The 22396-nt window shown below is 39.4% G+C and overlaps 1 protein-coding gene across 3 annotated transcripts in view; it reads left to right on the top strand.

The window, feature by feature from the left end:
- Positions 1-22396, top strand: part of PCDH9 (protocadherin 9) — a 679545-nt gene that overhangs the window by 342740 nt on the left and 314409 nt on the right. The window lies entirely within an intron of this gene.

Here is a 22396-nt window from a genome sequence, read left to right as displayed (position 1 = left end):
TCAAGTGAGAACACTCCAAAGAAAACAACTGAAGTCCTCCTAATGTGTCTTTGCACTGAGAATAAGATCTAAAACTGTTTTAAACTGTGTGCTTTGAGAGAGAGGTTGGTTAAAAAACGGTAGCACATTGTGTATTACTGATGGGCAAACTTTGAGAAAGTTGAAAGGATATAACGAAGGACATGCCAGGCACAAGAAGGAATAGTGAGCAGATTTATAGAGGTAGGTAATCTTTATAGATTACCTGCACTGCTCCTGCCTATTCAAAGTATATATTACCCAACAAACAATTTTATTATCCTTCCTCTTGGGAGGCAGCAAGGGACAGACTCTGGGGAAAGCTATGCTAAATTTCCTGCCACTTGGAAAGCCTTAATGCATTCCTTCCTAAATATCTTCAGGCAGGAGCTTACAGAAGCAAAGGCAACAGGTTTTCAAGTGACCTAAAAGGAGACAGAACCATTAGTGCCAGCATATCTTATCTGTCCCCTGAATGACTCACTGGCATTTATCTCCATTTAGTGAAGATTGATTAAAGTTCTTACTTGCAGCCAGGTGACATGAGACAAATTTAAAGACAAGGGGTGACAAGTGAGAGAAAGAATGAAATTTGCCATGGTTATTTTTCCCCCTTATTATAATCATCAAACCTATGTAGGTCACCCCTACCTGCCTAAATGAAAACTGAGAGTCCTGTTCCACTCCTTGATCCTTCCCAAGTGCTTGGAAGATTGCCAGAGGATAATCTTCTCTCCTGTGGACCTCAGAGCACTGAGAGGTGTCTGAGCCAATCAGTGCTCTCTCCAGCTGACCAGAGGAAGAGGGCAAAAACGTATTATTTATTCTTTGTAAATTGTCCTGTTATAAATTTTAATTGTATATTTATTTATTGTTTTAATATGTTGTAAGCTGCCCAGAGTCCCCCATTGGGGGGAGATGGGCAGGGACAAGTTTAATAAATAAAAATAATTAAAAAAAAAAACTGCCGTGTGCTCAGTGTTCCACTCCTTGAACTAGGGAGAGTCATTCGGAAAAATCTCTTATTTCCCATTCTAAGGGAAAATGGAATCTCTTCCAAGAGATTTTCATAAAAATGGTTCAGCTAATTCTGTGAACCATTGATCCAAAAAAATAAATTCCAAAATTATTTAATGTTTGCAGTAGGCATTGTTGTTTTAATCACTGAACTACTATATGTATCCTGCTGCTGATGAATTGGATGTCCACTGTTCAAAACATTTTGATTATGCAAACATTTTCTAATTAAAAAGAATTTTCCTTGAACTTTAAACATGAGCATTAACTTTATTATAATCAATCTGACACAATAAAAAGAACTGCCCCTTTTGCAAGGAGAAAGAATTCTGTTCAAATATGGTCGTCATTAATATAATAAAGGTAATATGTATAACAAACATGGTTTATCCCTATTTGAATAGGACAGTTTTTATTAAGGTGACCTAATAAGGAATAAAGAAATGTAATAATTAAATCATGGAGAAAATCTATATAGTCACTAAGAGTTGACAAGGGCTTGATGGCACGTAATCAATCAAATGTATTCACTGCTGTGCATAGCAGGAGGAGGAGGGAAGGAAGCTGGGTGGGTGGGAGGAAAGAGAGATAGGTACTGTAGATACGGATGTATGGGCATCTTAAATTTCACTCACCTGAACAGAAAGAATTAGAATCAAGAATAGTATTGATAAATTGGCAGTGTGCCTGGACATTATAAAATAAGTTATTAAAATCAGATCTAATGTGTTACATGGATGACCATGAAAAAAATACAAATGCAAAGATATTGGAGTAAGGAAACAGGATTAGAGAAGAAAAATAATATTAAGCAAGAATAACATTAGTTGCATTCACACAATACAGACCATCTGAGTGGTACCATGGAAGACTTATCTCAGTGCCTGGAGGCTGTGAGGGCCTGGATGGGGCACAACAGGCTGCAACTCAACCCAAGCAAGACTCAGTAGAGACCTTTCATGTTTGGTTCTGGGTGGGGTGGTACTGCCTCAGAGAGACCCAGTGTGCAGTCTGGAGTTCCTCCTAGACTCACAACTCCTACTTGAAGAGCAGGTGTCAGCTGTGGCTAGGAGAGCCTTTGCACAGCTTTGAGTTGTATATCAGTTGCACCCATTCCTGGACTGGGGGGTCCTGCTCATGGTTGCTGCCCAGATCCACTGGAGTTGGGCACCCAATAAATTTAAGTTTAAATTAAATAAATAAGTAAAATAAAAATGCTCTTGTGACCTCCCATTTAGACCACTGCAATGCACTCTACACAGGGCTGCCCTTGAAGAGCATTCAGAAGCTTCAGCCGGTGCCGAACGGTGGTAGTAATCTTTAAAGCCCTACCTGGCTTAGGGCTGGGATACTTATAGGACCATCTCTTCCCAATTGTTTCTATCCATCCTACTTGTTCTGGCAGGAAATGCATGCTCTGGGTACCATCAGCCAAGGACCATTGGCTGCCAGGACCATGAAGAAGAGCCTTTTCTGCCATGGCATCTGCCCTCTGGAACATCATCCCTCTTAGGTTAGGTTGGCCCACATCCTGCTGGCTTTTCATAAGGCCCTGAAGACCTGTTTCTGTGCTCGAACCTGGGGCCCCAGGTGTGTGGCAGAGCCCATGTCTTGGCTGTACTGTACTTTTTCAGATTCTCTGGCACCTCATGATTCCTTATGGCCAGCTTCTTTAGAAGATCGTGGTGCATCTACGAGGGAGGGATACACTACATACTCTTGTGAGGGATACACAAGCAACTCACTTTTTTTTTTTTTTTTGGTGAACATTAGCAAAGAATTATAGAGGCAAGATCTAATCTTTCTTTCTTTCTTTCTTTCTTTCTTTCTTTCTTTCTTTCTTTCTTTCTTTCTTTCTTTCTTTCAAATATGGGACAGAACATCTGTGAGAACATCTGTGAGTAGTTCCTTAGTTTCCTTTAACAAAGGTGTAGAAGAAGCTAGACTGCGCTTTCTTGACATATATCACTTCGAGTTGTTTCACACCCAGCATCAGTACAGGAAAGGTGCAGGGTTACAAAGAGCATCTGTTCAGAAATCTGTTTGTGTACTAGCCATGGCCACTTTATTGACAATAATTTCTGCTCTGATTGTTTCTCCCTAGGTGATGTTCAGGCCTGATTCCATGTCTCTTCATGGTCTTAGTTTAGAAAATAATAACTTTTGTTTCCAGACAGTATGGTTTGCCTCCAATTACACAAATGCGGGGGGGGGGGGGACACATCCATATTTGTGTTACTGAACCCATTGTATATTTCACTTTCTGAGGTGCTTCAGTTATAAAGGTTAACAATGAGTAGATCTACACCCAAGTTTTGATTGGGTGTAATTGAAATTTCCAAGGGTAGTTTCTGTCTGGAAACCATGGTAGAAACTGATATCATTGTGTGTATGAGTGGACACACACTGCTGTTAGCCACAGTTTGGAACAGCAACTGCAACTGCTCTCCTCATTGAGAAAAAAGACAATGGAAGGGACACTTGGGTTGACCACCACTAAATCTGCTGCAGGTGGACTTTCCCTTCCCCCAGATCCAATTTCATTACCACCAACTGCTCAATGGGGGGGAAAAAATCTGAAGGAAGATAATTCCAGATGTTGGTATGCTGATATTTTATTGTCCATCATTGTAATCCTACATAGTAAGATTTTTATTCTAAAAAACAGGCTTTATATAATAGGGATACCTAATAATATTGGATTCTAGTTTTTTTAGCAAATCTGTTAGCATTCCCCCAGCCATTTGCAACTACACATTTCCATGCCATGCCCAGTAGGGTGGGGTCAATGGTGAGGTAACTGTGATCTGCCAACCCTGCAACTTAGTCAGAAATGGGATAGAATACAGGTTAAACTGAAAACAGTCTTGGGTTTGTTTTGGTTGTATTACCCTCATCTGCTCTTCTTCTTTGTCATCCTAGAAAGAGAGAGACAGAAAGCACAATTAGAAGGCTTTCTCCATTACAATGCTCTCTGCCAAGGCCTGGGTTACTGTTAAACGAGGGTGTAAAAAGATGGTCAGTCTTTGCCATTCAACATAGCCTTCCAGATGTGTTCAACAGTAAAACCTGTGAGTAACGGTGGCCATGGAAGCTGCAGGCACTGGAGTTTCAGGGACATCTCTGGACAAGGGGAGACTCTTATTACCAAATTAGGGTGAGAAAAATTGAAGCGAGGTAGACACTAGCCATGCAAATCTCTTGAACGACATGCTTTGCAACATGTAGGAGAAGGAAGGGAGAGGGTTTGTTGTTGTTTTTTTACACTCGCATGGTTGTTTTGGGAACTGCCCCTATGTGGGTGTGCAGTCACATCTCTCTGCTTTGCCCTTGCACATTGCAAAGCACCTCTTTCAAAATGCACCTCACACAAAGGATTTGCACAGCCCTGGTGGGAACTCAAGAAACAGCATAGCACCAACCAGCAGCAGCTGAAGAAATGCAGAACTGACATGATTGCTCAGCGCCACTTCTTTGGAGAAGAAAAGCAGCCGCACACCCCTATACAAAATGCTGTGATTGATCCACATTGGTCTAAAGCAAATCATTTCTAAGATAGTTCTGTGATCCCATACTGGACTGCATGTGGCCAAATGAAGGACAGATTTCCCCCCTTTCTTTTAAATAAGTTCTTAGCATCCAGCAAGGGAAAGGCAGCTGGGTATTATGCCAGGGAAATTGCTGAAATCGCTGCACAGCATGCTGACTCCAGTTGGTTGGGAAGCGCATTCATATTTTGTGTAGAATTATCTTTCAAGCCAGCACAACAAAAAGATCAGATACCACAGTTTCCAGGTAGAGTTTAGAAATCTCTGTTGTCCATCCTAACCCAGCTGGTGCAAGGAATATTCCCCAAGTCAAGTTAATCTCTAACATTTTCTGCACTGAGCAGTTCCCCTCGGCCTTTTGTAATTGCATACCAAGAAACCATGGTAGTAATCAAATTTTAAATACATGGGTAAGAGGTTATGCAGCAAAGAAAATGCTGCTTGATTTCACTACATCTGATGGATTGATTTTTTTGTTTTAATGTAATGTAATTTGGTTTGATGATGATGATGCTTAACTGAGGAGCTTGTGGCCCAAAATCTCATAGAAAGGAAATAAAACTTGCTGACCTTCTGAAGAGAGCAGTATGAATTCTCTCAGGATGGCATCTTGTATTCAAATGGCTAAAACCTTGTGGTTTTTTTTAGTGATGGTTACCTGAGAAACTCATCTCCAATAATGGTAAGAACTGTCTGATTTTTAACTCTGCCAGGCTTGGAAGAATCATTTCTGTTCATATCTTACTAGCAACACTACTGATCTGTCAATCAATTGCAGTAACCGTCTTTGGGGGATTATGGGTCTTTCTCCACTTGTATCAAACCATGGCATAGGCAAGACTTGGTGACATCCTTTTCCTGCCATGGTGATGTAACGCTGCCTTCATCTCAACTCCACACCATGAATGATTCATGCTTAGTTCACCCCCCCCCCCCCCCCGGTGTTAAAGTAGGATTTTCCTCTTTAGTTTGACAGCTTCCAAGGTCAGCCTGAAGGTGTAATCTCTGTAAAATTTCTCACCCATTGCTGGGCAAAGCGACAGAAGTAAGACCGCAATTGGGCAATGTCATGCTCATATTGTTCCCTGCTGGTTCAAGGATGTATGGGACGATAATAATTATTGTCTTCCCATCTCTCCATTTCCTAGGAAGTGGTGCTCATCCCACCTTTCACCTGTGATGGAATGTCATCACCAGATGTCCTCTACATACTTCTTACTCTAGATTTTAGGAACTAAAAACGTTTAGTGCTTAAACTTAAAAAAAACGTTTTGGTGCTTAAACACGCACATTTTAAAGTCAGTTCTACTGAATTAAATAGGCTAGCTCCCAGGTAGAACTCTACACCATTATAGGACTGCCATCTAAGTTCTACATTCAATATTTAACTCCATATTGGTGTCATGCAGTTGGGGAAACTTAGGTGGCCACCTGATACTGATTGCCATATTTTGATGAGAGCTTTCCAATATAATATGTCCTGAATGGAATCTATTCCTATTGGGGGAGGGAAAAAAATGTTTGGAGGATTTTCTAATTGGAAAGTTCTAATTCCATGGGATGGACACAGGTCATTGTCTTGCTAATCAGGGTCTTGTGGCTTCTTATCCTGCTTTCTCCCTCTCTCTTTCTCTTATACTGGTCTCAAAAATGTCTTTTATTGCACAGTATATGTCATTGCACACTCACTTTAACATTAAGAAAGTTAAACAAAAACCATTTCAATTCTGCCAGAAAGCCACCTATTTTGAGTCTTTACCTTGACTGGCATCTCACTTCGCTCTTGAGAAGTTGACACCATAATTAATTATATTTCTTTGTTTAGTAGAAGTGAAATTCAGTCTTGGCTTTACTATATCTCAGGGCTGATCCCATTGGAAAAATACATATCTCACCTTGATAATACCTAAACAGAAGAAACTCACAGTGAGATTAGGAGCTGATTTTGTACTTCATGACTGTCTTGTTATATTAGTTAATTCTTTGAATCTCTCAGCACAAAAGCGATTTCAAAAAGATGAAGATTTTATCTCCATGTGATCCTCTCTGATTCCCGCAGAAAGGGTATACAGAAGAGAAAAATCTAAGTTACAGCAGTTATAATACTGTCACTTTCAGCCTATGGTAAGGAAAGGCCTGGTAATAACTGCCATCGAGGTTGATTTTTTTTTCCCCCTCCCATGAGCCTCAAATCCTAGCCTGGTCTGGTTTAAATGGCCTAGAACATGCTTGCACTAACTGTGATCCACCAAGACACATACAGCCTATCAATTATGTATGATGGCTCCAAAGAAGCATAATTAAACTCCTCTTTGCTTTCTATGCAAGAAAGTTGAGGGCTTCATTTATATCTTAAGAAGTTGCATGTTGTTTCTAATTTGGTGGTGGTTGCAACTTGAGCAGGCCTGGCATCGTATCTTCTTTATTCTTACCAATTCTAATGGATCCCATCTGTTTGCTGGAAATTTTCCCAGCGTTCACTTTTCCTTCCTTGAAGGTCATCATTCAACATCAAAACGATCCCATTGCTCAGCAACGTTCTCCTCTTTATATTTTTCCATAACCATCTAACCCTGACGTCTCCAAAGTCTACGGTCCTTATAATGCACATTTTCCTACATTGTCAGTTTGATAAATGGCTTCTATGTTTCGGTAATTTACACTCTGGACCTAACAGCCACTCTAGACTTCTGATCTTCTTGGGGGTTAGTGATAGGCATCACATATTTCAAAATGTAAGTACTCTACTTGGAAGTCCTGCTGCTCATTTCAGCTGTAAGGAACCAATGTCAGCCCTACAGGGCAGACCAGATCAAGAAACAGAATTCATGGAAGACTAAAAACTGCTTATATTAAGACTGGGTACGGTAACAGAATCTTGCACTCTGAATTAAGGGGTGTCTGAGTCATTTTCATAATCCTCCCCCATTGTTTGGACTTAAGCATTGTTTCCCTTGTCCCTTTGGTAACAGATCTTTTTTTCTCGCCAGCGAGGTCATCCTCTTTACTCTCTGTACCCTGAACTTCTGTCACCTTCAGCCCTGGTGGTACGTTTAGGTTCTGACAATGCTTTTATACTGATATTAGACTTAGACTAGTTGACTAAATCTCTGTTTATTGATAATTGATTATTGGCTAGCTCTGCTAGATTTTCACCCAGGATTGTTTGATAATGCTTCATGTTTTACTTGATGAACCCTCAAAGAGGACATCTCTAACAATTAAATACCTAGGAGAGTGCTGGTGTAATGAGGTCTTATGGCCTAATAATTCATTTGCAGATGGCAGTCTTCCATATGGTGTTGTTCACCCATCGCAGATCCACCTTGTGGATTAGGGGCATGTGCTTCAAAGGTGCAGCCTAGCTTGCCTTAATATCAAATCTCTGGATTAGTAATATTGTTTAAAAAATTAAATAAAGTGGAAAGGTAGCATGAAAAGGAAGAGGGTACAGAACATGCAGACTGTAGCTCTGCAGAGTAACATGTCAAGAAAGAGGAAGTGAAGATTCTAGTTCCAACCTCAAGACAGGTCAAAACTTCCACTTTGTACCAGCCTTTTCCAACTTGGTGGCCTGAAGATGAGTATGAGACATTTACATGCCCCCAGGTATACACCAATTTAGAGCTCTTCCTTATGTATTTTATATTCAGTTTTAAAGAGAAATTGATTTATTCCCATATCTTTTTTTTCTTTTACATTTAAAGAGGTAAATGGGATAAACACACACACACACACACACACACTTTGAATTGTTATTAAGACTATAAATACCAGAGTCTCACTGAGCAAAATCAGAATGGAAAACACTAATTCAATAATTGTAAACTGTGTGCTCAACATAGTTGATTAATTTGCTCTGTTGTGGGAGCCTTATTTTGTTTTTAATTTTAGATGCTCATGTATTTTATCTTCAGCTAAATATTATTATAAATTCTGACACAAGAGCAATTTGCATAACAATTGGTCACAAGGAGTAATTCATTAATATGCAACAAAGTCCTAATCTACAGAGTGCCTGGAGCTATTGTAAACTTCATTTTGCTTTTAGATGGAAATTTGTTAGAGTGAAAATATAACTATGTATAATGTTACTAATCAGTCCCAAGGAGTGCTTGAACTAAGCATCTATAAAAAGCTCTTCTTTCTGACCTGTAGCCTCACCTTGATTTGCCCAGTATAAAAAGATTCCATGCTGCCTTTAATCACTCTCGTAACAGTCTGTGAACCACTTTCTCTTTGAAGTGTTTGAAAAATCTGAAGAATTTGACATTAGATTCCATTTCTAAACACACTTACATGGACATTCCTTTAGCTTAAATGATACACTTCCAGGTAGAGTCCATGAAATCTGTTCAATCAACCTGTTTTGCTTGTTTGATCTGGACCCAATCTCCATTGTTTTTTAAAGAAAGAAAGAAAAAATGCTTTGCTGCTACCTACAGCCTTCAAGTAATGTGCATCTTGACCCTCATTAACATTCAGTAGGGCAGCTTGATTAAGTACTTAACTGTGTAAGGATCCAGATAAAAGAAGGAAAAAAGAGGAGGTTCCATCCAAAGTAAGTGTTTTTCTAAGGAAGGTTCACTTCTTAACCTAGCTCAATCAATTTATAAACTCAGTCTCCATTACCAGAAGAGGATATAGGTTTTCTTTGGACATCAAGATAAACAGCTACCTCAGTCGAGAGGAGAGGAGAGGAGAGGAGAGGAGAGGAGAGGAGAGGAGAGGAGAGGAGAGGAGAGGAGAGGAGAGGAGAGAAGAGAAGAGAAGAGAAGAGAAGAGAAGAGAAGAGAAGAGAAGAGAAGAGAAGAGAAGAGAAGAGAAGAGAAGAGAAGAGAAGAGAAGAGAAGAGAAGAGAAGCCTGTGAAGACTTTTCAAAAAGTTGGCTCTGGGAGGACAGCTTGGCCCATTTGAGAAAAAGAGGTTTTCAATCAAATTAAACTCTGAACGCCCTCAGTTTTCCCTGGGCTGGCAGGTAACAGCAATTTGCTCAGTGTTTGCTCATGGAAGTATCTGGAAGAATACAGATGCATAAAGATGTTCTCCTTTCTTCTCTTTCAGGGAATCTCTGTGGATTCACATGAGATTCCTATGCAATTGTTTGCCCTGAGAACCATGAAAATAAAGGGCCTCTGGATGGAGAGGAGGATGTGGGAAAGGTATAGGGGTTTACCCTGAAGCTCGCTTGCTTTTTTTTTTTTTTTTTGCTTATGTATTTTCAGTGGGGAAAGAAAGCAATAAACATGGAATATTTGTATATATAGCAGCAATATCTGTCTGTCCAACCATCCACCTCCTCTCAAGGTGTCAATTTGTCTTGACTTCAAACTGAAGAATTGAAGGATTCACCTGTGTCCCATGCAGAAGAGTAAATGGTCTCATTAGGTCTATAAGAAAAGCTTCCAAATTTCTTTCTCAGATGCGCAGAACGATGTGATGTGCCTCTTCTCTTTGGAAGAGAAAAAGTTTGTTTCCGGTGTTGTTCAAATTTTACAGATTTGTAGTGTTCACAGAAAGGGTGACAAAAGACAAAACTAAACTATAGCAATGAGTCATTGAAGCAGGTCCTTTACTCAGAAGCATCTCACGTTTGCTTATGGATTTGCTTTGTTTGTGGGCACCTTGCTCTTAAAGCAAAATTTGGGCTGGGGCGTGTATGTATGTATGTGTGCGAATGGAACAATTCACATGTCGTAGAGACGGTTCCAGACATACCTCTTGAACTCTAAGCCAGCAGGGCAACGAATCCTCTGGCAAAGGCACAACAGCTGTAATCTCCCCCAGTTACCTGGCCAGCATTGGGAAGGTCCATGTGTGAACTGTCCATCTGGCTGTCCTTTTTAAGCAGATCAATTGGCAGTTAAAGGCACAAAGACAGCGCAAGACCTTCTCCCCCTCCCTCTCCTCCTGCCAGCTAGTGATCCTGCTCAGTGAGCAGACCAGGTCTGTCTCTGCAGGACGTGAGAAATAGCTCTCTTGGTCTGTAGGGGACCCGAGACGGCTGCGTAGGAAAACAGAGCTAATTAGCCAGCAACAAGCAATCCCATTAGGCGGGTAGGTAAAATGGGCAGAATGAAAAAGGAAATGTTAAATGGCTGTTCATTCAAAGTAAGCAGGAGCACAAGAAGGAGGGAACAGAGTGTAACCAATTTTTATTTTTATTTTTTTTCCTTTTGTGGAAAGAATGACTGATGATATGAATGAAGAAATCCCTAAAAATAGTACAGGAGAGAAATCTGCTTATTCCTATCATCTTAACAACCGAAAAAGAAAAAAAAAAAACAAGAATATCTTCTATTAAAAGTACATTTTGAAACCATCATTCAGTGATTAGCACCATTTTTATGATTCCCTTAGGTGACAAGCAGTGCAATCCTATATATGTTTACTGAGAAGTTTTGCAATTGGAATTTTTGGGGTGGAGAAGTCTCTACTGATTGGCTTACTTTACTATTTTATTTAGGGTTATACCCATTGCCTCCAAAGTATTTATGCATTGTACAGATGGCAACAAAATGATTCATTTTGAGTTTTGGTGTACATATAGTGATATGTACACCAAAACCCAAAATGAATCATTTTGTTGCTTAACCACAGTAATTATATGTAGGTATGCAAGGCAGTGTTATTTTTTTTTTTTAAGTAAAATAAAATTCAGCTTGAATAAGTATGAGATGATTGTTTTTTTGCTTGCACTTTAAGAAGATACATGAACTGCTTACCATTGTTGTGGCACACTCTATCTATCACCTGTGATTTCTTTCATCTGTTGAGAAGTTTCTACCTTTGGAAATCTAGGCTTTTCTGGAATAAGCTGTGTAATACAGTAGATCAGACAGGGAAAACTCATGTTCAAGGCCTCACATGACCCTGGAGACCACCTAATGACTTAGGCCATTGCTGTCTCTTATCCAATCTCCTTCCAGGTCTGTTGTAGCAGGGATCAAATGAGGAAAGACCCCTATGAGCTCTTGAGACCAAAAGTAGCTTATTCATTCCATTTGCAATGAATGATGTAGAATTCTTTCACAGCTTCTTCTGGTCAGAACTGCTGACAAGGACACAGTTTCCCATTTTTCTGAGGTAGAAAACAAAATGAAAATGGTAGTGTAAGTCCTGAAATAAGCAAGCTGTCGTCGTCGTCGTCGTCGTCATCATCATCATCATCATCATCATCCCAGGTCCTTGGGAAGGACTTGATAGGTGAATAAAAATGCCAAATCCAGTCTAAACATCTGGCTGACTGTTTGACAAAGCATCATCATCATCATCATCATCATCATCAATAATCCAGCCTAAACATCTGGCTGACTGTGTGACCAACCATAATAATAATAATAACAATACACGCAAAGAATTGCCCCAAACTCAGCTCTAATCACAATGTTACCATTTCGTATTTCTCCCCCACAATCTGAAGTCCGCTGTTTTCCACCCAAATGTCCATACCTGATATAGACCGACAGAAAGGCAAGAGCATAAAGCAGGGCCACTGGGAGTGAAGACAGAACTGCTCTGGGGGCATTGCATGAGTGTAGCAACATTCCTATTCATTCTCCACCCCTGCAAGGCTGTGGATCTGGTAATCGTGGAATTTGGTGATATGAATCAGCCCTCATTTCAGCTAAATTTTGAGATTACCCCCCCCCCCCGGCCTTTCACATCTTCGAAAGCTGTATGTTGATCTACAGCTCAACTGCTGCAAAGCAACCATCTTCCTCAGGATAAAAATAAACTCCCAGTACCTTTCAGGAGCTCCAGGTAGTCAACTTCCCATCTTAACTCGGCACCATTAATTGTCGTGAGTGAAAGCGACAGTTGCAGGTGTTCTGTTTTTCCCTTTTTCTTTTTTCCTGCAGCCATGAAAATATTGCATTGATGTTCCCTTTGTGCACTGTGATAGAGTGACACATCTGACAGAAATGGCACATTTTCCATTTTCTCCCCCGAAAAGAGTACAAATGCTCTAATGGTACATGCAAGCTGGCTTGGCAGAAATACTGCACTCCCCTTCCTATTCAAACTGGGAAAGAATTGGGCCAAGAGAGAAATTGCTGGCTAGTTGCAATTGGGATCATTGCACATCCTTATAACCTTAACTAATTAATTGCCAGCACACAGGCTCCGTCCTTTAAAATTAGGGGCAAAAGTGTCTGAATTTCTTTCTGTAAAAATACAGTATCTATAAACACCCCAGGGATTTTGTGGTGGTCATCATGCAATTGACCAGTCCAACTCCTGTGGCACCAGAGTTGGGGAGGTCGAACAGCCTCTCTGGATCTCTGCTCTGATCTTCTCAACCCCAGCACAAAAGCAACGAGGAATTTAGAACGGCCTGCATTTCAGAGGTTGGGGCAACAGAAGTTGCTGAACAAGCAGAAAGAGCCAGTGGTCTGCAAGCACATCCTTCCTACAGCGTCCATTTATAAAGCTGCAGATAGAACGCATGTGTGCATTTAACACTCCGTGTTGGGTTGGTACATTCCAGAAGGTTAGATTTGCAAAGGCTGCTGTTAACTGGGTTGGAAAGCTGTCATGTGAGCGTTGGAGGCATGTAGCCGAGCAGCTGTGGATTTTCATCTAGCTTCTATGGGACATCAGGGAATATAGAGCAGACATACATGGCAGCCATTGAGCAACCGAAACCATTGCTCTTCAGGAGATAAAGATGCTTTGGCATTCCATTCTCTCTCCTTTTCCGCTCCACCCAGCACTTTCTCATCTTCTGCTAGCTATTCTTTTTCTCTTGGAACAAGAAACGTGAACACATTTTAAATGTGAGCCAGACAGGCAGGAATGATAAAGGTGGCTGCTGTTGTCACATCTCCTTTGGCCCTACTCAATTCCGGCAGAATGTTTTTGATTGCAAACAGATAGCTTTCTGCCTAGGTTATCTACTACTTTTCATTCTAAATGCAGAGGAAACTCATTTGAAAGATTATCTAATTAGCAGCCAGCTTGATCAGTGAAATTTTAAAAGGAGTGACTGGCTAGCGTGTTCCTGGTCTGTAAAAGGTATTGTTCCCAGCAGCTGGTGTCATATACTTCAAACACGGACCAGATGTTACTGTGTAAAATAATCCTTCATTAAACAAAATTAAATACCCTACTAAATTGATAGTCTCAGTGTTGTCACCTGCTTAATGAGAGGAGATAACCCTTGATATATTTTAAGTGATTTTAAGGGAAGAAAAAAGTTGCCACAGTAACTGATAAATCTGAAATAAGGTGAGATTTCCTTTCAACTGACTTACAACCAGAGAGGTGTTCTTGGTTGTTATTTTAATTTCCTCCATCTAAGCTACAAACGGTGACATTTTTGTTAGCCTCTAGTGACAGGTTGGTGGTGTAAAAGATATTTGTTCAAAGGGACAGATGGCTGAGTAGTAGTTGTAAATGGGCAACCCCTGTTCTGTTGGTGGAAAGTATGGAGCTACCCAGTATTTGTGTTTCTTAGGGGCATATTCTGTGGGAAATACATTCTGAATACCCACTGAGAGAAGAATATGCCATCTTGAGATGAATGAGATTTACCTTTGAGTAGAACTGAGCTACAAGCTTCAATATACCCAGAGTTGTCAATCCTAGGGTGAGTTGTAAATGAAGGCAAATGGACTTGGAGATGGTTAATTCCTGAACTGATTTGCAGGTGGTGTTGATGATATTTGAATTCCTGCTCTACTTGACAGTTTGGACAGTGGTTCAGCCATATTGCCAGTAAAGGCTGGCAGTTAGAACTCCCCTCAGGATCCAGAGAGGATCAACCCCCTTACAGAAGGATCTAGAATAAACTGCCAACAGAGAATATAACTGGATTCAGATAAAACATAATTTTTTTTAAGCTGGTTATACAAGTCCAGCTTTGTGGCTACTGAACCATGCTTTATGTCTTATTCTGATGTATGATTTCAATCCAAGTGTGTTTTATTCAGTACCTTATGGCTAAAACCCCCAGATTTTGTCTAACATGTGAACCGCATCTGTTAAGCTATCTCCTTTTCAGTGTTTAGTGCTATGTTGAGGTTACTCAAAAATGGAGTAAATATTTGTTCTTGGAGTTGGGTGAAATTAAAATTATTTTTGCATAGTTCCTCGAAAAAAAGAGGAGACATTCATTAATGATGTTTTAAGTTCATTCACTGGAAATACAAGCTGTCTTCAGGTGAGACATCCATGTGTACATTTCAGCACACGGGAAGGGGAGCAGTCCCTTTCCTCTGTAACTTGCATGGTGATGTTCCTGAACATCTGGTCTCCATGAATAGAGTACAGTTGTTTAGATGTCCTTTGATGTTCATGTGAGTGGCATCTTGATAGTGATCTGTCTCTTCAGTGACATCACAGCATGAATTTGTAGATGTATCACCTGAACGGGACTATGGTGCACACTTATGACAAGCTAAATATTAAGCAGTACAGTTGCTTGTCCCAAACTTGGTGAATGCCAAAAATCCAGTTTGAACATTGTGCATCAGTGTTCACCAGCTTTTGGACAGTTTCTGTCACATATGCAGTACTGGCCCTTTGGAAATACTAATTTCATTTGCTCACAGAAGACAACAGCCTTAGGCATAGCTTTCAAAGAATCAGGTATTCACTTACTGTATATTACAAGCTCAATTAGCAATGTTAGGCTTAGAGAGTTATGGGGCCCAGAAGAGAAACTTCAGTGATGTAAAAACAAATTTAATGAGTCAAGATATTTTTAAAACCTATTACCATTTCTGTAAGACTCCTTTGCTTAAAACAGTATTGGTGATGGTAGCATTAATCCCTTTGTTCTTGGACATAGTAACATTTTCAGAAGCCAGGTGTGTGTCTGTGTGTGTGTGTGTGTGTGAGAGAGAGAGAGAGAGAGAGAGAACAGAGCTTCAGAAGTTGGACACCAACAGAAGGCAAAATATAACTGTGCAATTCTTTCCGTAGAAACTGAGTCCTAGTTTACTTTTCTCACCTACTTTCAAAGTACAGAATTACCATTTATTAAAACAGGTGGAACTAAACTATAAAGCCATCAAAATGGTTTCATGTGACACACCAGATGAAATGTGCTTGGTCACATATAAATGACAAGAGGGCGGGGACGGGACATAAAGAGAAGATGAAGCAAGAAATACGGTATGGCTCCATAGCTTTTGAATGGGGTTGTGGCCCAGGTTGTGTTAACTCATTTCATTTATGTAGCCGTTGTAAAATGCCTATCAAAATTGTCCTGCTAAAGATACATTCAACAGCTTTAGTGTCATTGGGCAGAAGCAGAAGGTTTGCAGGTGTACATCTGCCACATAAAAGTCGTATTTTATGAGAGCTAGCAGACATGATTCTTTCAGCTCACATAATTCAAGTAGAGCCAGATGCAAAAGCAAAGGAAGACTACATCAAATCCCCAGTCAGGAAAACCCATGATCGCAAACCCAAATCTCTGACCTGGGGTTTTATTAGGTTGGGGAAGACTGGTCAGCTTGTTCCTATCCTTCTTCTCCACAACACATATTTTGTTCATTCTTCCTGTAGTGCTCCAGCTTATGTCATTTTTGAATATTTCTGCTCTTCTCAGAATCCTTTGCAGGCCTCCAGGTGGTCCATCTAGCGCATATTTGTAACTATAGTTTGGCATGACCAGCAGACATCAGCAGGGCCATCATCCTCACATCTACATGGCCTTAAGCCCCACTGAGCTCAGTAGAATTTATGCTCATATAAATTTGCAGAGGATTACAGTCTAAGTGATATTTATGAACAATATAAAGCTCCGAGATACAATTAGAATTAGTCCTTTCTTAAATAAATGGAGTGTGAGCTTGGGTTGGCGTGTGAGTGTGCAAAAGAAGATAATCCGGCACAAGAGAATGTTCCTATATGTATGGACATACCCACTGTTTTTGATGTCATTTCAAAAAGCTACTCTAAAAGAGGAGACGTTATCAGTTTTAGTTTCTCTGCTGGAGATTGTACTCCATCTTTTTAATGAGCACCTTCAGTATTTTACCTGTAAATTAACCTCTGCTAATCCTTCCTTTTCAAATCCCCTCAGAAAACACTGCAATTTGTTTTGCGATTGGTTGGCTGAATTTATTGTAACATGCTTTTGGCTAGTTTCAGAGGGAATTATATCAAGAACGATAATGAGTTAGATACTTGCAAGATTGCATGAGCTCTTGGGGGACTTCCAACCAGTTTTCTTTGTTAATCTGATATGTGTTTTTCTTCTCTTGCTCTGCAAAAGGGTTTTGTGCACACCAAGGACAAAATTTAAGTTCTGAACTAATAAACTCTTAAGAGGCAGAGTCCTCGCTAATTATAATTTCCCTCTGCTTCTTTTTTGTCCCTTTGTAATCGCAGTAACAGTTTTTACACCTTGTCAGGCATTCAGGAACTTCCATCTGTGCATTTGTGAAATAAAACCATCTGTACAGCTGATGAAAAATTGGATGCCATCCACATTCTGCCTGTGCCCTGAAAGAGAGATGCTGAAGCCGTTGTTCTCATAAGGGTTGGATATGGAATGAAACGCAGAAGCTAATGCTAACAGGATCCCCATGTTAACGTAGTCATTCAAACTTAATAATAGTCTGAAATGAAGACATGAAAACGTTAAGTGTGACCAATTAAAAAGATTGCACATTTGTGTTCATGGTTGTTTTTCTTGCTGCAATACCTCTGCTGCTACTATTTTTAACAGAGATGTGGAAGCCAAGGTGAATATATTTTATTATCTTTTTAAAGCCTTAGTTTTGCTTAATTCATCCTGTTTTTCTTCTCAACTTTCTCCAGAAGACAGACAGTGATTCATGTAGACGTCTTCCTCACATTGTGTCTTTAGTGATAACATGTGAGAGAACAATTACATTCTAATCATCATGACCAAATACAGTGTAGATATCAAATCAACTGATATCTCCCACTGGGAACTCAAACATCTACCAGGCCATATCTACAGTTCACTTGCAAAGCTTGAAAGGTGTTACATAAATCTCAATCAATCCAGGAATTTATTTATTTGAAGATACGCATGCTGTCTGGATCCCACTGCTACTTTATGCTTATCAGAAGGGTGGAAATAATATCTGTCCCATTAACAAGTCAGGTAAATTAAATTGATGCAATAGTTTCGTATTGATTGGAGTGTGTAAGTATTATGTATAAACCTAGGAAATACTGACTTGATTCATGTTCTAGCTATGAAAGTGTAGAATCAGTAATGACTATTCCTGTGCAGTTACCTAAACTTCATTCAGAATTATTTCATTTCTCTCAGTGCTTCCAAACACCATGGGGAACTTTGCACAAATGATTTGCCTATGTACAGCTTCCTCCATTACAACTGTTTTCAGATACATTTTCCCCTAGTAGTGTAAATGTTTGAATTTTGTCTTAGATAAATGGAAAATATGTGGGTGGCCAGATTCAAAGAAGATTAGACAAACCCATGCAGGATAAGGCTGGCAGTGGGTCTTAGTCATAAAGGCTGTAGCTTACCTGCAAGATCTAAGGTAGGTGTCCATGTATCATCAGCTACTGGAGAGTAACAGTGGGGACTACCCCTAAATGCTTGTGGGGACTACCCCTAAATGTTCTTTCTCAAGACTACAGTGATTAGCCCATGTGGAAAACAGAAGTGGCACTAGTAAGGCCTTTGATCAGATTCAGATTCAGTTTTCTGGTTTTATATTTTAGGTGATGGAAAATAAAGCATACATGAGAATAAATTAAATGCTTTGTGAATGGTTCACCATTAATCGGTAGGAAGGATACTTGATTACTCCTGGTTGTTTAAAGTATTTCCTGATAAATGTGAAAGGGTTCAAGGTAATGATAGGGGTATGTTGGCTGGTGGTATGAATGTGCGGGTACTTTAAATGCAGACAATGCTGTGTGGTTGACTGAGAATCCAAAGAATTGCTGTGAATGTTACAGAGATGCCACAAAGAATATGGAATTTAAAACTGACATATTAAAGGCAAAAGTATTTATTTTTGACAGGAAAATGGCGTGAACAATTGCAAGTTATACATACATTGTGAACAATTAGAACAGTAGATGCTCAAAAGTTGGGAAAGTGGATAGAGAAATGCAAATGCTGGTAGAAAGGCAACGGATGCTACGTATTCTGTTGCAAAGAATGAGGGTTCATCAAAAGAAGCAAAAATGTCTATGCAGAACAGTGTATGTCTGCCCACTTTTTTATATGGAAGTGAGAATTGGATATGTCAGGAGAAACATAAAAGTAAATTGAATGCAATGGTAATGGGGTATTTAAAAAAGTATGTGCAGAAAAGCAAGAAGAGATTGGGTCAGTGATAAATGGGTGCTGAATGAATGTGAATGGAATATAAAACTGATTGACTGGTACAAAAGAAATGCATTGAAGTGGTTTGGTCATACAGGGAGAATGAATGAGGGATGAATTGCAGAACAAGTATAAGGAAGAGCAACAAGTGTGTTGAGTAGAAGGGGACAGGTGAGAAAGTCATGGCTAGATGGAGCTGATGAGGTCCTCAAAAAGAGAAAGGTGAGAAGTTTTAAAAAACAGAAGGCAGTATATTCATTTATATATACAGATGTGGGAGAACCAAGAATGGTGAACAAGGACAGAAAGTTATGGAGATAAGGTTTCTTATCCTGCCATTAATGTTTTTCCTTACTTCAATAATGTTTTTTTCTTCCCAAGAAAGAAAGTCATGCCAGATATACTGTGTATTTGTATGTATTTGTATGTATGTGCGTATTGTGTGAGAGTGTGTGTATGTGTATTTTATATATATTAATGTGCACATATCTATGTGCATGGATACAGACATCAATGCATGATATTTCTGGGCTATTGTTTATTACATTGGATGCAGTTAGTTTAAGTAGTTGTACTAAGCCATTTTGTTCCATAATCTAGTGATCCAACCATGATGGAGTAATATCCGTCTGATATAAATAAATTTTGAAAACAGCATCATGGTCTCTTGAAAATTACTCTTAGGAGGTTTTGCCAAAGAAGAAACCCAGAATTTGCCTTTATCATCACTTGAGTAAAAAATTAGCATCTGCAACTCCAGCTGAACACAGGAGGACTTCACTCACACACACACACACACACACGGACACACACACTATACCCTGTGTATTAACCTGCATCAATTTTGCATCCAGCTGCAACTGTGTCTTTTTATTGTTAAACAAAGGGCTGCAGGTGAGACTTTGTAAATAGTAATTATACACAACAGAATTGGAGCCCATTGAGTACAGGGCAATGTGGTTGTTCAGATCTAAGCACAATATTAACAACAGTGCGTCACTTGGTGTATTGTGGCATTTCCTCCATGGGTTTTTAAACAAGAACCCCAGAGCTGAGCAATACCCAAATGACTGGAACTTGGCTTAACATAATCAATGCAGCTGTTCCGTACATTAAACATGCAACTCAATGTAAAAAAGAAACATCTGTGTTACTTATTTCCTATTATATTTCTTGGTAGTTTTCTTTTTCTTTCCCCCCCCTGATTTTTGTTTGCTTGTTTGTTCTGTCTTAAAGGATCTGGAACTTCTCTCTCACTGATGGAGGGCTTCCATTCCAGATGCCAAATACAATGGTCAATTTCTCTTCTTCCTCAACATTTGCTTCAAGATAGGCCTGTCAGCAGAGAGTGTGTCACAAGGTGTATAACCTAGGTAAAAGTTTAGGGATTCATATCCTGCCTTCGATAGTAGACAGTGCAAACAGAGTGTTCGTTTCCGCAAGAGGCAGATGACTCAGACACCTTAGGAAGAGCTACAGGATACAGAAGGCGGTGGTGAGGAATAATTTTCACCAGTTTTGTACATCAATCCATATTGCTCTTTTCCCCCCAAACCATCAACCTAGGTACTTCTGCAGTATATGACTACTTATTCATTTATCATTCAATCTATCACCTTCTTAATGGGGAAATATAAAAAGACACAGTGGAAGAGATAATAGATACTTCTTTGAATCACGGTGACATAAAATAATTGGGCACAAATTGACTTATCAAGTGTCTCACCATTTGTGGGACAATCGCATGACGTCAGTAACGTTGCACTGGTATAAAGACATACACAAGCTTGCTTTTTACCCCATAAAAGAAAACAACCAAGACAGATTGAGTGCCTAAAATTGAATGCACTGACAAATGTAATGGTGTATTATTTTTCATTTCTTCTATCTCTAGCAAAATTCAGGCGGACAACTCTGTCAGTTGAACCAGTTTGTATGTCTCCTCTGAGCTCATTAATGCTGCAGTGCATTGGCAAAAGCCTCGCTGATAGTTATTGATTCATGAGTTAGTGCCTACCGAATGTATCCACAAGTACTGAGCCTTTGACAATCCCGTCTTCTAATGCAAGACGCTAGTAAAGAGTTGTAGCAATTTTTCAACTGTGTTCTTGCCCTGAAGATTCAGTTAATGTAGGCAGTTTTAGTCCTTTATTTTTTCGTACAGTGAATAATCAGTGTACACTGATGATGTTACCTAGTTGGGTAACAAAACATTTGCAAGAAAACAACCAAGCTCCGAGAGCATCAAGAACTCCACAGTTCAACCCTGAGCTACAGATATTCTCTTCTACTGGAGTTACCAAACTTTGGTTTCAATACAGAATGTACAGTAGTATCTGTTTCTCTGGATAATGAATATAGATGAATTGATTTGCAATCCATATGCCCAGGATTAGACCAAGATGCTTTGTTCCCAGAAGTGAAGGCTGGGACAATTCCTATCACAGTACAATCATCCAGACAAATATTTGAATATTACTTTGACTTTGGAGATCTACCCATCAGACAAGGGGAAATTTAATAAGACAATCTGCACAGAATACACAGTTTTTCTTCCATACATTGTTGTTGGTCTCTAATGTTGAGTTCTTTACATAGTGCACAAATATTTTAAACTGTTGACCAAAGATCTATTATCTGCAATATTTCCAAGTACTGGAATATATTTTGATTATCCACAGTGCTTCCTAGTATCTTCAAAAGAGATTGTTGATTTTTTTGCTGGTGGATGGGATAATATCTTGAGATGATATGCAAAAAAGAGGGGGAAACGCCATGATTAAAATAATGTCCCATCTAAGCTACAATATGCAACTGTATTTGCTCTTATTCCCAGTGAAGTTACTCTGCATGCTACAAATTCAAACTCTGTCCTTGTGAAGTTAGCAGTACGAGTTGTTGCAAATCACTGGCAAGAGGAAGTATGAAAAATTATTCTCCCATGGATGTTTTCTGTAGAGTTGTTTTTCTACAATGCCTTAAACCAAAATGTAAATGTGGATCTGAAGGTTACTAAAGCATTTCTAAAGAATTTTGAAAGAATATAAACAACTTAATTTTTTTCTATTTGGTAATATTAATATTTATTTGTATAGAAAATGGAGGTTTCTTCTAAAAGTTCTTCTTCATGCAGTTCAGCCCCAAAAGCAAAGCGTTAAGCACATAACCTGTACTTGAGAATAAAAGTAGATTGTGCTGGGTGTAATCTTAGTCCCAAAGGACTAATTTTCTCAGCTGGATCCCAATCAATCCATAGAGTTGTTAAGCCCTGTTTTAATTAGTCCTCTTCCTCTTAAAGTAGAGGCTTATTCTTCATATTACACTTTATTATTTCCTTTACTGGAACCCTGCAGGCTGGGAAATGATGCTTTAATATAGTCTTGTTTGTTTGATTCCCAATTGATACTTAATGAAGATGGTGCTCAGTCCCTAGCATCATGCAACAGAGGTATAGAAGATTAAATTTAAATATTACCATCCCTGCTGAAATTGGCCCAAAGCAGAAACTAACAATGAATTT

Source organism: Python bivittatus, unplaced genomic scaffold (genome assembly GCF_059951505.1).
Source record: "Python bivittatus isolate LINGU-HERP-01145 unplaced genomic scaffold, Pbiv_v1 ctg000210_np1212, whole genome shotgun sequence".
Taxonomy (NCBI): Eukaryota; Metazoa; Chordata; class Lepidosauria; order Squamata; family Pythonidae; genus Python; species Python bivittatus.
Note: the sequence above shows the minus strand (reverse complement) of the source record. Positions and strands in the feature narration are given on the sequence as shown.